The 13,525-nt window shown below is 40.2% G+C and overlaps 1 long non-coding RNA gene across 1 annotated transcript in view; it reads right to left on the minus strand.

Moving 5' to 3' along the window:
* Positions 1 to 1,053: 1,053 nt before the first annotated feature.
* The window catches only part of LOC127007744 (uncharacterized), a 70,998-nt gene continuing 58,526 nt past the window's right edge, over positions 1,054 to 13,525 (minus strand). Inside the window, exons 2-3 of the long non-coding RNA XR_007760480.1 lie at positions 12,445 to 12,560; positions 1,054 to 1,160 (exon numbers count right to left, since the gene is read on the minus strand). This is a non-coding gene — a long non-coding RNA (uncharacterized LOC127007744). The remainder of the gene's footprint in view (positions 1,161 to 12,444; positions 12,561 to 13,525) is intronic.

The following is a 13,525-nucleotide window of genomic DNA, read 5'->3' on the forward strand; positions in this document are numbered from 1 at the left end:
GATCCACCGGGAAGAAACCTACCGGCGCAAAAAAAAAGAAAAAAAAAGAAACCCTCTCCCATTTCACCTGTTCCCTTTACCTGGCTCGTTGATTGGGTGGTTCAGCTTCCCTTCACACTTACGAGTCTTCTTTACCACTCACATTTTCCGTCATAATCTCACCTCACCCACACCATACCTCGTTAAACCTCCTTCTACCCTACTCTATTACCTGTCCCTTTTACCTGGCCTAGTTAATTGGACGCTTCAGCTTTTCCTCACACCTACGACCCTTCCTTCCTTTACCCTCACATTTTCCTTTAAAAGTCAAAGGTTGGAAAGAAGATAATAAATTTTTCTCAGACTTCAGTAACTGTTCCGCGTCATTTCTTTCCTCAACATATTTCCTCACCCTTATCCTACGTAACTATACTATGGTCAATCTTGCCTTCTATACCTTATCTTATCCGAACTTATCTAGTTTTAATTTTCTTAACTTTACCTAACTTTACCTTACAATACCTTATTTTGCCTTATCTGTTGTTCTATCTTCTTTTCTTACGTTACCTTTCCTAATTACACCTTGTTTTTTCCTACCTTACCCACCTTTTCCTTAGCTAACCTGACCTTAAAATCCCCTACTTTACCGTGCTTTTTCACTAGTTCCTTCCCTTGTCTTATCTTTCCTAATTATACTGTTCTATCCAAGCCTTTCATCCTTTCTTATCCATGGCAAATTGATCTCCCTTATTTTGCTACACCATTGTGAAGTCGCGATACACAAACTATCATTTTACATTATTTGAGCTTTTCTTCCCCTTCTTCCTCATGTAAGAGCTCTCCCTCACTCTGCTATCCCGTTATAAAGCCTCTCCAAGCATATTTTCCTTCCTTTTTCACGTCAAACAGCTTCCCCTCACGTTCCTACCCCGTTGTGAAGTCTCGACATACGACCAATCATTCTTACGTCCCTTCCACCCCGACTTACGACCACAACCAGCACCAGCAGCAGCTCTCACCTTGGCCAGGGGCAGAGGGAGGTCCCGGTCGTCCTCCTCTATCACCGTGACGTGGCCTGGTCGTACAAACACGGGAGGGTTGTCGTTCACGTCAGCCACCAAGACCCTCACCAAGGCGTGCGCTGCCGATCCGCCGCCCTCTCCGCGGACCACGAACTCATGCTGTAGAGAGAGGGAGAAGAGGAGGAGGTGAGATGGGGTGTTAGTGGTGGTGATGGTAGTGGTGTGTAGTTTGGGTGGTTGTAGTTGTAGGTGGTGGTGAAGATAGTTGTGGTAGTGGTGGTTGGAGTTGTAATAGTGATAGTTGTAGTGGTTGTGATGGTAGTGGTTGTAGCTGTAGATAGTTGTAGTAGTAATCGTATCAGTAGTAGGAGGAGGAGGAGGTAGTAGTAGTAGTAGTAGTGGCGGTGGTGGTAGTAGTAGTAGTAGTTGTATTATTATTATTGTTATTATTATTATTATTATTATTATTAGTAGTAGTAGTAGTAGTAGTAGTAGTAGTAGTAGTAGTAGTAGGAAAAAAGTGATAGTAGAGGTCGAGCTGAAGGAGGAAGAAAAAAACAGAAAAAACAACAACCAGGAAAAAAAAGGATAGGAAAAAGAATAGAGCAAAAAAAAAAGTGAAGAAAAAAAAAAAAAGGACAACAGCGAAAAATAGAAAGGTAAGAGATAAAGGAGCAGGAGGAAGAGGCGGAATATGTATTAGTATTGTTATTATATTGTCATTAGCATCACTATAGCCTTGCCTGCCCTCGCTCTCCCCACCGCGATGACCTCTGTGTGTATATAGCCAGAGGGAAGGGAGGAAGAGAAGCTGGCAACCGTGTAAAGAGAAACAGGGAGAGGGAACACAAACAGATACAGAGAAAGAGTTTAGGGCAGAGAAGAAACAAAGAGGAACAGAAAAGGGAAATACATAGACAGAGAAAAGGATTGTATAGGGCGGAGGAGAAGCAAAAATGGTGGAAAGAAAAACAGAAAAAAGAAGACAGAAAAAAGACTACAGGGCTGAAAAGAAGCAAGAAGCAATGTAGATAACGAGAAAGAGAAGAGACAGACACACACAGAAAGAGAGTATGGAGAAGAAGAGAAACAAGAAAGAGAAAGAGAAGGAAAAGAGACAAAAAATATAGACTGAGAGAACGAAGGGAGAGGAGAAGCAAGCAACAGTGGAACATAGAGATACAGAGAAAGAGTGACTAGGGCGGAGGGAGAAGCAGGCAAGGAAGGAAGGAGAAACAGGGAGAACACAGAAACACAGAGGCAAGAAAGAATGCATGTAGGGAAGAAAAGAAGCAAGAAAAGGTATAGTGAAAAAGAAAGATAACAAATATAAAGAGACAGGAAGAAAGATTAAGGATAGGGAAGAAGCAAGCAAAGAGAGGGTGGAGAGATAATCAGAGAAAGAGTACAGAGTGGAGGAAAATCAAGAAACAGTGGAAGGAGAAGCAGAAAGAAGAAAATATACAGAGACGTAAAGAAATATATAGGGAAGGAGAGGCAAGAAACCGTTTGAAGAGAAATAAAAAGATAACAGATACAGATAGACAAGGAGGAATATATGATGTAGGGTTAAGAAACAAGAGACTTTGGAATGAGAAACACAAACAGAGAAACAGTGACAGGATGATAGAAAGAATGTAGGGAGAAGGAAAAAAAACAGTGATTAGAAAAACAGGAACAGAGAGACAGAGCTAGACAGAAAGAGAGACTGCAGAGAAGAGGACAATAGAAAAAGGGTTAAAAGAGAGATAGAAAGAGGGTAAGAGACAAACAGAGAGAAAGAGAGAATGTAGGGCGGAGGAGAAGCAAAAAACGATAAAAAGAGAAACAGAGAAAGAAATATAAACAGAGAAAGAAAAATAAAGTGTAGAGAAGAAGAAAAGTAGTAGAAAGAGAAACAGAAAGACAGAGAGAGAGAGAGAGAGATACAGGGTGTGTTTACGTGTGTGTGTGTGTGTGTGTGTGTGTGTGTGTGTGTGTGTGTGTGTGTGTGTGTGTTCGTTGTATTCCTGTTATTAGTATTAAAATCGCTTTTGTATTAATATGACTGCACTCTCTCCCCTCCCATTCTCATTTACTGTTTCCTTTCGCTTCGCCTCACAACCTCTGCTGTTAGGAGTGGGAATGAGAACAAAAGAAGGGGGTTGATCGTGTCATTGTTATTTTTATCATTATTATTATTAGTGGAGGTGGTAATAGTAGTAGTAGTGGTGGTGGTAGTGATGGTAGTAGTGGTAGTAATAGTTGTTTTTTGTTATTATAGTAGTAAAAATAAGTTGGATTCTCATTCTTATTCTTAACTTTCTTTCATATTATTCTTATTGTTATTTTTCGTGGTTTAGTACAAGTGGTATTATCAGTAGTATTAGTATTAGAAGTAGTAGTTGTAGTAATAGTAGTTGTAGTAATAGTAGTAGTAGTAGTAGTAGTAGTAGTAGTAGTAGTAGTAGTAGGTTAGCAATAGTAGTCGTGGTAGTGACAATACTAGGGAATTAGAATTAGTAAAAGTAGTAATAGTAGTAGTAGTAGTAGTAGTAGTAGTAGTAGTAGTAGTCAATTGTTATATAAGTAGTCCCCCATAATAATCCCCTCACACGTCCACTCCCCATCACAATAACTCCAAAACTTCTCCGGAAATCTGAAGAAAAGTTAAATAATCCTACGCGGGGCCCCTGAACACGCATAATGAAGCACTCGTGTGTCTTGCGGCCCCTCAGCGAGCGTAGGGAAAGGTCTAGTCGGGGCCCCTGAGAGCGCATAATGGGAACGAGGAAAACATTACGCTCTGGGAGGCTGTCAGACAAACCCAGTCTCAAAAGCTTCCTCGGGGGCACTCTGAGTTCCTAATTTCCCTGCATAAAAAATACTGGGGGCAGGATAAAGCCTATAGAAAAGTCTCATGTGGAATTAACGCCCGGGACAGAGCATATTGGCGTAAGTTATGGGCCCGTGAGGGAGCATAATGGCACCTGTATTTACCGAGGGGCCCCTGACAATGCATAATGAAGACTCGATGCGCTGGTTTTCCCAGACGCAAAATTATTAAAGGTCTCGCTAGTGTTTTTTTTTTTTTAGAGCCACCAGAATGATAATTAAAAAAAAACTTGAATACCTTTATGGGTAAGGAGGCAGACTATAATACAAGACATAAAAAAGCCCACAATATGATGATCCTAAACGAAGAGCAAGGAAAAAATGCCGAAATGGACGATCAAGGGCATATGGTTAGCGATTATGGGGGAGAGTGAGGAAGGTTATGGAAGCTACGACTCTGACGGACACTGTAGTTAAGGACCTGTATGGAACTAGAGAAGAAGAAAAAGAAAATGAGAACAGAACAGAAGGCAGGACAGAGAGCCGAAGAGAAAAAAAAAGAGAAAGAAGAAACAATGTCGAGGTTATGAAAACAGTTACATACTCTCTCCCTGACTGATGCATAAGAACTTGTGCGAATAAAAAAATATAAACAAGGCCCATAATATGCTGATTTAAACAAAGAGTAGGTAAAAATGCCGAAATGGACGATCTAGGGCATATGGTTAGCAATTATACGGGAAAGAGTAAGGAACCCTGACCCTGAGAGATACTGAAGTTAAACACCTGTATGGAACTATAAAAAGGAGAAGAGGAAAAAGAGAAAATGAGAACAGAACAGAAACCCGAAGAGAAAAAAAAAGAAAGAAAAAAATGACGAGATTATAAAAACAGATACATAAGCTCTCCCTGACTGACTGATGCATAAGAGCGAGTGTGAATAAATATATATGAAGAGTTCCAGAAGGCAAAACATAATCTCATAGACCTGGAAACGTAACAGGAATCCAAAACAAGGCTCCGAAAATACAGTTAAGTAAGGTCTAATGCATGCCAGTGAGTGTGTACGTGTGTAAAATGGAGGGGGATGGCGCACACAGAGAGAGAGAGAGAAAGAGGGAGAAGGACACCGAAAATAAAATATATAAACTTCCTGAATCCCAACTATTGGCTATACGGCCCTTCACACGACCCATGAAACCGAAGAATGAAGGAAAGCAGCTTCTAGAGGACGTAAACACAGCAGCAAAAATCCGCGCGGCCGTGTTGGTTTGAGGCCTGAAAAAACAGCGTAAAAATGATCTGAGCCGCGAATTCTGGGAACTTAACACCTAGCAGGGAGGAAAAGACACGTGTTCGGGGGCTAATCTCCTTCCCGGCCAATAACTTAATCCAGGGCGGGTCGGGGAAGGCGAGGGGAAAAGGAGAAGGGAGGAGAAAGGGAGGAAAGGGGAAGGGTGAGGAAAGAAAAAGAGTGAGGAAGAGAGGAGGGAGAAACAGGAGAAGGGGAAAGGGAGAAGAGAATAGGAGGAGGAAGAAGAGAGAAAACGGAGGAGAGGAAGGGTTAGGGGAGAAGGTAGAAGAGGAGGTAAAGAGAAAAGAAAGGGAAGGGAGGGACAAGGAGAAGGGTAAAGAGGGGAAAAATAGGAAGGGTGAGAAACGGAAAAGGGTGAAGAAGGGTGAGAAAGAGAGATAGGAAAGAGAGGAAAAAGGAAAAAGAGGACGAAGGGAGAAGGAAAAAGAATCAGAAAAAAACGGATGTGAGTAGAAGTAAAGGGAAAGGAATTAAAAGAGGAGAAAAAGAAGAGAAACGAGGAAAAATAAAGGGATAGGAATAAAAATCGGGGAAGGGTTATAAGACTAGGAGAGAAAAAGAGGGAGAAGAAAAAAAAAGAAAAGGGGAGGAAAAATAGCAGAGAAAAAATGGGCAGAAGAAATAAAAAAAAATGGGATAGGAGTAAAAAGTGGAAAAATAATTATAGAGAAGAAAAAGATGGGAAGAAAAAATGAAAAGATTGCGTTTGGAGTGAAAAATAAATTATGTGAGAATTGAAAAAGAGGAAAAGAAAAAGAGGAGGAAAATTACGAATAACAAAAATTAAAGCCAAAAAGCAAATTACACACACACACACACACACACACACACACACACACACACACATACACAGGCGTAATTTCCCGCATGAAAATTTAATAAGCACCTAGTCTCCTTAGCCTTTGTGTGTGTGTGTGTGTGTGTGTGTGTGTGTGTGTGTGTGTGTGTGTGTGTGTGCGGCCTTTCACCTAAAGCTACGCTCACGTTCGTTACACGTACATAGATCATATCAACATGTTAATTAGAAAAGGAGGAGGAGGAGGAGGAGGAGGAGGAGAAGGAGGATGTGAACATTTTGGTAGTTTGGAAGATTGGGAGAGAGAGAGAGAGAGAGAGAGAGAGAGAGAGAGAGAGAGAGAGAGAGAGAGAGAGAGAGAGAGAGAGAGAGAGAGAGAGAGAGAGAGAGAGAGAGAGAGAGAGAGAGAGAGAGAGAGAGAGAGAGAGAGAGAGAGAGAGAGAGAGAGAGAGAGAGAGAGAGAGAGAGAGAGAAGCCAGGAATAGACTACATAAAGATAGGAAGATAAATAATGAATAATGAAGCAAAGATTGAACGAGATAGCCACAGACAAACAGACAGACAGAAAGAGCGACAGACAGAAACACCAAAAGACAAATAAATGCGGGAAGGAAAAAGAATGAAAGGAAGGGAACGGAAGAAGGAGGAGGAAGAGGCAACACACCAATAAAGAAACTCGATAACCCAATCGTAAAGACATTAAGATAAAGAGAGAAAAAGAAGAGGAAGAAGAAAAAGAAAGATGGAAAGAAAGACTCACACAATAATAACAATAAGGAAGCGAAAGAGGAGGAACGAATAAAAGATGAAATATGGCGAACAAGGAAGAAGGAAGTTATGACATATGGAGCAACGTGAGAGAGATAAAAGAAAGGAATGAAGGTATAAATGTACGAAGATGTGAAATAAGACACGCAAGGATGAATTAGAGGAGAAAGGCAAGGGAGATAAGAGATAATGAGGAAGAAGAGAGAGAAAGAGAGAGAGGAAGGGTGAGCCAGAGAGAGAGAGAGAGAGAGAGAGAGAGAGAGAGAGAGAGAGAGAGAGAGAGAGAGAGAGAGAGAGAGAGAGAGAGAGATAGAGAGAGAGAGAGAGAGAGAGAGAGAGGAGAGATACATATATCCTAACAGCCAAATAAGAAAGTGCTACAAAGAGAAGGGAAAACAAAGTGAAAACCGAATCATTTTATATGCTCTATGTCTCTCTTTTAAAAGCTTGGAAGTTAAGCAGGCAAATCAATCAATCAATCAGCTTCCAAAATGGGACAAAAAAAGACATCAAGATTAAGAGAGAAAAACAGGAAGAATAAGAGAGGAAAGATGGAAAGACTCACCCAATAACAACAATAAGGAAGCGAAAGAGGAGGAGCGAATAAAAGAGGAAATATAGCGAACAAGGAAGAAGGAAGTGGTGAAATATGGAGCAACGTGGGAGAGATAAGAGAAAGGGAACGAAAATGTGAAATGCGAAACTCATTACAAAAGAAAAATGCAAAAGAAATAATGAAAACGTTAATTTGGTATTCAGAACGGTAATGACTCGGGGGAATGAAAAAAATATAAATACGTTCAACAACAGAGAGGAGTTTTTTTTAGAAAGAAAGGCATAAATATTTTCCACCCCAACACAATTATGCATTTTTTTAACTTCTCTCGTATTCTAGTTTGTCACCGCGGGGTTTTCCGGTCTTTGTGTTCCGCTCTTTGATGCCCGTGGCTGCGAACTTTATATTAAGAGTTAAGACTTCCACATAGGGCAAGACATACGAAAAACATTGCAGCTCTGAAAGTTATGATACCGAATACTACTGAGAGATTTAACGTTTTCCTGAATAAAAGAGAAAATAGAGGATGATGAGGTATGGAGAGGAGGAAAATAAATCAGTAGAGGAAAAGATAGCGGAAAAGAGGTAGGTGAAAGTAAAGGAAAAAGGTGAGGAAAAATATTATGACACCCACTCCGGGATTTATCTATTCTTAAAACAACACTCCTTATTTTTTCAACTGTTCTCTTACTCCTTTTTTTTCTTCTTTTTTTTTCTTTCTGTCCTTCTCTCATTCTTTCCTGCCTTCATTTTTTCCTTTCTTCTTTCTTTCATTCTTTGTTTCTTTCTTTCATTCATTCTCTCTCTCTCTCTCTCTCTCCACTGTTTATCTGTCGTTCTTCTTTCTCTTCATCAGCTCCTCCTCACGTCCGTTTCCTCTCCTTTTGCTCCCTTCTCTGCCTTCTCGTTTCATTTATTTTTTTTATCCCTATTTCTTATTCCTCTACTCGTATTCTATATCTCTGGGGCTTAAGAAGTATAAAAGACTCGCGGCACTTTTTACGTGGTGTTAAGCCTCTTTTGAGCAAATACGTTCCCCTCTCGTAGTAGAAACAAAAGTTATTGTGGCTCATTTTTTTCACACACTTCTCATTCCTAAACATACTTTTTTGGGGGCGCTTGGGAAGTATATAAGACTAGAGTCACTTTCTTTGTGGTGTTAAGCCTCTTCGGAGCAAATACTTTCCCCTCTCACAGTAAAAGGAACAATCGATGAGTGAAAAACGCGGAAAGGACACCTCAAGCCTCTCACTATTTTATTGAGAGCTGAAAAAAATATGATGCCCGATCGACTAGACATAAGCTGCTTTAAGGCGAATCTCCAATGATAACTGAAGTAGAAACCGTTTTATATCACCGTCTCTTTGAACGCACGCTATCATTCAGGGTATTGTTTCAGAGGTGACGGCATATTCTTTTCTTCCTGGCGGATCATACTAAGATTTACTGGGAATTTTCCAGGATGTCTGCAGAAGAAACAATTTTATACCAATGTTTTCTTTGCGCGCGCCATCGTTCAGGGAGTTATTTCCGAGGTGACGGCTCTTTGTTTTTAAATTTAATAAAGATATGTTAAAGGTTTAAAACTGATCTCCCATGATTTCTAGAGAGAAACTGTTTATTTTATTTTTTTATCAATGTTCTTCTGTCTTAACGCATGCCGTTGCCCAGGGAGGTGTTTCAGAGGTGACATAACTTTTTTTTTTTTATTAACCCGTCCGCTGCGATTTGCACGGATTTAGCCTTTACTGGTAGCCTGGAAACATATACTCCCAGGTCTTTCTGTGCCTCTGTGGTGGATAGTAGAGTGTCCCAAGGTGCAGGACTTTACATTTTTCTTCACTGAATTGTAGCAGCCACTTTTTGTTCCATTCCTGTAGTTTGGTGATGTCTTCTTGTAGGAAATCCGTAGTCAAGGGGTTAAGGGATGATTTTATAAGCTTTTAGGCGAATCTATGGGGATATGTAAAGTTAAACTGTTTTTATCAATGTTTTTTTCGCATACCATCGCTAAGGGAGTAGTTTCTGGGGTGACAGCATTGTTTTTCTTGACGGATGATTGTTTATAAAGGTGCTGTTCATGTGTTTACTGTTCGCTGAGAGGAGACAAGTCGTGTATGTTTTTTTGTAGCTAAAAATCGAACCCTCGTCCTCAGAACAAGCAGTCGTTACCTGACCTGCACGGGTGAATTAGTCAACAAAAGTCTAGAGCCCTGCCTTTCTTAGTGTTTTAGTCCACTTTCTGCCATTTCCACTTTCATCCGTCCACATCTTTTTTATATATGAGATGGCAGCAATGTTATAAATAGTCGTGATCCTTAGACACATTGCTTAAGAGGTGCTACAGGCATAATTACTTAGCTAGGAAACAGCCCCCGCACCCACAACAAGCCAGAACAAGAACCCATCGCCTTGTCTGCACAGTAAGCACACAATGAACGCTCACGACGAGTAAAGAGTAGCCAGTCGCAATAAGTCTGAATGAAAAAGCATGTGACCGGCACCTCAACAATAAATTGAGGAGGCTGCTGAAGCCCTCCATAGACCCTTCCCATTACCTCATTAACCGTTTCCCTATTATCTCATCTACACCAGAGAGTAGTTCAGCATGCTCTCAAAAGACAGATCCTCTCTCTATCCACACCACAGTACATTCACACAACATTCACACCTTTTCCCAAAATTCAAAATTCAAAATGGCGTTGAACAGCAGAGCCTCGGAGTCCCCGCCTGGGGGGGGGGACCACAAATTCCCCCAGAGTGGACTCCCCTTCTGGTTACCTCTCTTTCGGCCACCTCTTTGGGTTCTTTTTGTGAGCAGCGAGTAGCGGGCTTTTTTTTTATATTATTGTTTACTTTTTTGTGCCCTTGAGCTGTCTCCTTTGTTGTAAAAAAAAAATCAAATCGAAATATTTCCCGAGGAGTCTCTTCAGGAACTGCATTTTAAAAGAGGAGAAAAAAATGTAACCACAGCAAGCCTGCAATGTTGGTGGCTGATTGGCAGGTCGTAGGATATGTTGATGTTAAGCCCCACAACCCAATGCTTGTATGACTTAATTAATAAAGTAAAAAACAAAGGAAAAATATACCACAGTAAAAGCACTGGAATGACTCTTCAACAAAAACAACAATAACACCAAATCCCTGTATGTATATTAAAGTTAAACAACCCAACCTATCTCTTGTAGCTTCACGGGTTAAGATAAAAACGTATGAACAAAAAAACTGAACAGAAACACTGGCAGGGGGGTACTCTGAAAATATAAAATCGCAGGATATAAAGTAAAGTTGAAGCCTCCAGTGCTTCGCTTGTAGCTTCAGGCATTGAAAGAAAACAAACACATGAAATAAATTGAGCCAAAAAGAAATTGAAATGACACTTTAACAATTCCAAATCGTTGAATATAATATAAAGATTAACATGTCAACGCGTCGCCTGCAGCTTGAATAATTTCACCAAAACAACGAACCAAAAATATTCTGGGCAAAGTTTTTGACAACAGAAATAAGTGAAATAAAAAAATACAGACTGGGGCGACATATCGAGGTTAGTGAGAACGATTCAAATGCTTAAACCACCTTTGGCAAGAAGAGATAAAAAACAATTCTAGAAGATCTTCATATCAGGTGAAAAAACAGAAACAGGAAAGAGAGACTGCAAGCACATATCATATTACTGAGAACTATTCAAACGAACAAAATTTCTTCGATAAAAGATATAAAACAATTCTGGCAAGCGTTTATAACAAAAGAAATAACTGAAATAAGAAATCAGACTGTCTGAAAATATCGTTACTGAGCACGAGTCGAAAGCCTGAAACATCTTTGACAAAAGCAGGTCAGAAAAACGTCTGGCAAAACTTTGACAACAGATTAACTGAAAAATAAGATACATACTGCGAGCACGTATCAAATTAATGAGCACGCGTCAAAATCTTAAAACTGCCGCCATAAAAATGAGAAACGATGCTCACGATTACTAGGAAATGAAGACTTTGCACGAAACTATCTAGAGAATTCTTAGTAGTTAGTAGTGATAATACTGAACACGAGAGCGACCGAGACTGTTTAGCAGGTAAGAAATCACTACTCTGATACATCGAGTTACAAAATACTGTTTCTCTCTATCTTTTCTTTTGCTTCTTTTCTCTTACTCTTTTCTTTATTTTTTTATTATTTCGATTTTTTATTCCTTTTTCCCTTATATCTCTTTTTCACCATCATGCCTATCTGTCTATCTACATATATTTATCTACCTATTTATATGTGTGCAGTTTGTGCTTATATATTTTTTTTATTATCTATTTTATCTTATTTTAAGTTATTTGATTCTATTTTACTTTACTTCTGTGTGTGTGCGTGTGTGTGCGTGCGTGTGTGTCCTCGTGTTGTTGGGTATCATGTCCAGGTAGCCGCCCAAACAGGTGTGCGTCGCCGCCGGCCAGGTGAATGCATCGGGAATTAATTAACTCATCTTATTAGCGCCCATTCACTGCGCCGCTAAATAACAACCAATCACCTCACCTCTATCTGGCTCTATTACTTCCGCCTCATTATGTATCCTCTCTCTCTCTCTCTCTCTCTCTCTCTCTCTCTCTCTCTCTCTCTCTCTCTCTTATCATCCTATCATCATCATCATCATCTTCAGCATCATAAACGTCAACGCGAAATCATAGTCATGCGTTTTTATGAAGGTTGACTACTGTAACTACTATTACTACTACTACTGCTACTACTACTACTATTACTACTACTACTATTGGTACTCCTGCTACTACTACTTCTATTACTTCTACTACTACTACTACTACTACTACTACTACTACTACCACCACTATTTCTACTACTACTACTACTACTACTACTACTACTACTACTACTACTACCACCACTATTTCTACTACTACTACTACTACTACAACCCCAACAAAACAACCACTACTGCAACCCAAACTACATCCACCACCACAATCACCACCAAAAAGAACCACTACAAAACCAATATTTCTCCTCAATCATCACCACCAACACCACTACCACCACCACCACCACCCAACACCACTACGTACCATCACCACACACACACAACAAAAACACGAAAACAACCGCTATCTTCAATCCTGCACGTCTCAGGGGGAGGTACGTTGAACTAGCCAGAGTGGTAAAGAAGAAAGCCCGGGTATCACAGGCTTACCTTGTCCGCGGCCTCGTAGTCAAGCGGCGCCTGCAGAGTGATGGTCCCGGAGGCGTGGCTGACAGAGAAGAGCCCTTGCCTGTTGCCCTGCGTCAGCGTGTACCTCACCTCGGCGCCTGCGGGAAGGGAGAGAGGGAGAGAAACGTGAGATGGTGATGCTGGGAGGGTTGTTTAGTTGTAGTAGTGAGAGTAGTAGTAGTAGTAGTAGTAGTAGTAGTAGTAGTAGTAGTAGTAGTAGTAGTAGAAGAAGGAGGAAACATTTGAAGCATTTGAAACATTTATTTATCATCATGATTACATCGCAAAATTTATCTTATGAAAGTATTCTAATACATGATCAACCTTTTTCTAAGCGGAAGCTTTTCATGCAACAAACTTAAAATTAAGATCTAAACAAATACACAGAGGTAAACACTCGAAAAAGTATAAGAATGGAAAGACAAGGAGGAGGAGGAGGAATGGTAGCTTTAGCGGTAGAAGTAGTAGTTGTGGTAGTAGTAGTAGTAGTAGTAGTAGTAGTAGTAGTAGTAGTAGTGGTAGAGGCAGTACATGCTTTCCGTAGTTTTAATTTCAATGTACTTTAAACTTTCTTTCCTTCTTTATCTTTTATATTAATTCCCTGTTTTTCTTTTTCTTGGTCTTCTGTTGTTCGGCGAGAGTGATTTCCATGTAAATGAAGGTATTAAAAAGCCAAAGTTTATCAGCAAACAGATTATTGTCGCTTTGTCATGGGAAGGGGAGTGGTGAGGTGCGCGCGCACACACACACACACACACACACACACACACACACACACACACAGAGTCCCCCACCCCCCAGTACACTACACATTTATTTTTATTTCAGGAACATCAAATATTTACACGCCACAAAACGATATTGATGTAGACCTTTAAATCATTCACACACATTCCTTTTATAAACTCAAACCCACCTTTACCTTAACAGCCCAAATAAACCAGGGGGTATAAGTACATTCCCTACTCGTATACTCATCCATCATGTTCTATACAACGCAAATACAGCAAAGGGAACACATATACGAATACACATCCACAGTGAAAGCGAAACATACGTAAAG

This window comes from Eriocheir sinensis, chromosome 4 (genome assembly GCF_024679095.1).
Source record: "Eriocheir sinensis breed Jianghai 21 chromosome 4, ASM2467909v1, whole genome shotgun sequence".
NCBI classification, from domain to species: Eukaryota; Metazoa; Arthropoda; class Malacostraca; order Decapoda; family Varunidae; genus Eriocheir; species Eriocheir sinensis.